The following is a 2,920-nucleotide window of genomic DNA, read 5'->3' as shown; positions in this document are numbered from 1 at the left end:
CCTACTGGGAAAATTAAAGGGACTTTTTGAGGATATAGGTAAAAATTGGGTTTTAACCACAGAGTAACAGAATCTGTTTTTGAGAAAGAAGAAATTTTGATGTTTTCAGGATACCTTGACCTTCATAGTAATAAAATTCAATTTTTATCCAGCCAGAAGGAAAAGATCACTGAGTTCCTCCTTTGCAGTAGTCTCTGTTTTCTCTTTCCAAATAAAGGAGGAATATGCTTCTTCAGCAAGTCATCTGCATTTCTTAAGGCAATTTTTAAAGACCAAAATTATTCTCAACAACCTAGTAGTATTTTATCTGGCTTAAATATCACTGCTTGCTCACTGAAGATACATCTCTTAGGCGTAATAGTTACCTGCTTAACTTATGTGTAGTTTTATGGAACTTCAGAATGCTAATTCAATTTGATGGACATAATGATGCATTCTAAACTACTATATACACTTTAGTGTCTAGGATGTCAGGTTCAGTTGGGTCTAATTCACTTGGGATCAGCTTTTAGATTTCTTTCAGAGTTGATTTTGGGTTTTAAGAAGTTCATAAGTGTGGCTATACCTTTCACTTAGGGTTAGTGAGGATGATTGTGACCTGCTCAAGAGACTTTTGAAGAGATACAGTGTTGGACGTCTATAGGAAACTGGTTGTTCTAGCTGAATTATATCTTTTTTTCCCCAGTAATATTCTTCCAGTAATATTAAATCTTGTTTAACATTCCCTTTATCTGCATCGATATTATTACCCTCATCTTTTTTTTTTTTTTTTTACATTTCAAATTTTTTCTATAAAAGGAGTGGATTGTGTACAATGGGAGGTTAAATGCTTTATAGACAAGAATAAAAGCTGCACTAGAACCAACTTATTCATTATCATCATCTTCTTCCTCCTCCTCATCCTCTTCATCTTCCTCCTCTTCGTTTTTTTTCTTGCTTTTTTCAGCCTTGACGACTTCCTTTTTTGCTGCATCTGGCTTCCTTTCAGCTTGCTATGCAATAATATCCTTTTTGTACTTTTCCTTCAGCTTAGTAGCCTTCTTCTCATAAGTCTGCTTGGCATCTGCAGCGGTATTATTCCACATCACTCCCAGTTTCTTTGCAACATCACCAGTGAAGAGGCAAGGATGTTCACCTTTGATTTTGGGGCAATATTAAGCACAAAACGAGAAAAAGGCCAAAGGAGGCCTCTTGAGTGCATTGGGATACTTGAACTTCTTTCTTGAAACTTGTATCCCTTTTAGAATGGATGTAAGTTTTAATTTCTCTTTCATAACAGGCCTTGTCAGCCTTTGCCATGTCTTCAAATTTTCCTTTCTCTTCAGCAGACATGATCTTCCACTTCTCTGAGCACTTCTTAGAAAACTTGGAGAAGTTGACTGAGGCATCTGGGTACTTCCTCCGGTGCTCCTCCTGACAAGTTTGCACAAAGAATGCATATGATGACATTTTGCCTCTCAACTTCTTAGGATCTCCTTTGCGCATGTTTAATTATTTTTCCTCTGAGAGACACAGAGTTGCCCCGTGCCCTCCCCTCTTGTCTGAGATAGTGTTTTTCTCCCCACTGGGTCTTAGGGGAATGAAAGTGCTGTAGACTGAATGATTGTGTCCTCCCAGAATTCATATGTTAAAACCTTCTCTCTGGTGTGATAGTATTTGGAGGTGGAGACTTTGGGAGGCGATTAGACCATGAAGAATGAGCTCTTATGAACGGGATTAATGCCCTTATAAAAGAGTCTCCTAAGAGCTCCCTAGCTTCTTCCATCATATAAGGACTCTGTAAGAGGATGGCCATCTGTGAACCAGGAATCAGGCTCTCCTCAGACCCTGAACCTAGCAGTGTCTTGATCTTGGACTTTCCAATCTCCAGAACTGTGAGGCATTGAAGATACCCAGTCTTTGGTAATTTTGCTAGAGTAGTCCCAGTGGACTAAGACAGGGAGTCATATCTGACTCACTTTTGATGATAATGCCCCTAAATCTCTGTAAACTCCCATCTATCTAGAGAGAAAGAATCTGCACTGGTTTTCTTTGAAATGGGGGAAATTAGTTCTTAGTCTGGTATAGGCCCCTTATTTTGACAGCTGTCTTTTCTCACCACATTATCTATGTTTGTATCCTGATTATTCTTTATTATAGCTTCCTGTTTCTTTTCTTTAAGTTATTTATTTCAGTCTGTAATTCTATTATTTGGTGGTTTATGTATTTATTATCTGTTTTCTCCACTAGAATGAAGGCTGTATCAGTGTGGCTGCATTATCTGCCTTTGCTTACCACTCCTCTCCAGCACCTTCCTGGTGGCTGGAGACATGAACAGAAGCCCCCAATAGTTACTTGTTCAATAAATACATGAGCATTTACTAAATACTCAAAGTTAGCCTAACAGACGATGTTGATGCTCTGCCTATAACTCCTTGCCATCGCCACTGTAGGACATACAAGCTCTCTTCAATTGCTAGTATTTACACTTAATTACCTGAGGATATATATATATATATATATTTTAACTTTAGCCACTAGGGCTTCCCTTGTGGCTCAGACAGTAAAGCGTCTGACTACAATGTGGGAGACCCGGGTTCGATCCCTGGGTCGGGAAGTTCCCCTGGAGAAGGAAATGGCAACCCACTCCAGTATTCATGCCTGGAAAATCCCATGGACAGAGGAGCCCGGTAGGCTACAGTCCATGGGGTTGCTAAGAGTCGGACACGGCTGAGCGACTTCACTTCACTTCACTTCACTCAGCCACTAGATCCTGCTTTTCACCTACCCAGCAGAATAGAATTTCTATACCCTTGGAAGCAACCCTCAACTACAGACAGATTGAAGTGTATAGACACCGTAGCTCCCTTGTTCCTTGGATGGGATAACTCAAGAATTTTCACACTGGCTCCCAGAATTGCTGAAGTAAAATTAAGTTTCA

At 39.7% G+C, this 2,920-nt stretch overlaps 1 pseudogene; it reads right to left on the bottom strand.

Moving 5' to 3' along the window:
• Positions 1 to 835: 835 nt before the first annotated feature.
• Positions 836 to 1,485, bottom strand: LOC101121827 (high mobility group protein B1-like; annotated as a pseudogene).
• Positions 1,486 to 2,920: the final 1,435 nt, after the last annotated feature.

Source organism: Ovis aries, chromosome 2 (genome assembly GCF_016772045.2).
Source record: "Ovis aries strain OAR_USU_Benz2616 breed Rambouillet chromosome 2, ARS-UI_Ramb_v3.0, whole genome shotgun sequence".
Taxonomy (NCBI): domain Eukaryota; kingdom Metazoa; phylum Chordata; class Mammalia; order Artiodactyla; family Bovidae; genus Ovis; species Ovis aries.
The sequence above is the reverse complement of the archived record's forward strand: the minus strand, read 5'-3'. Positions and strand labels throughout refer to the sequence as shown.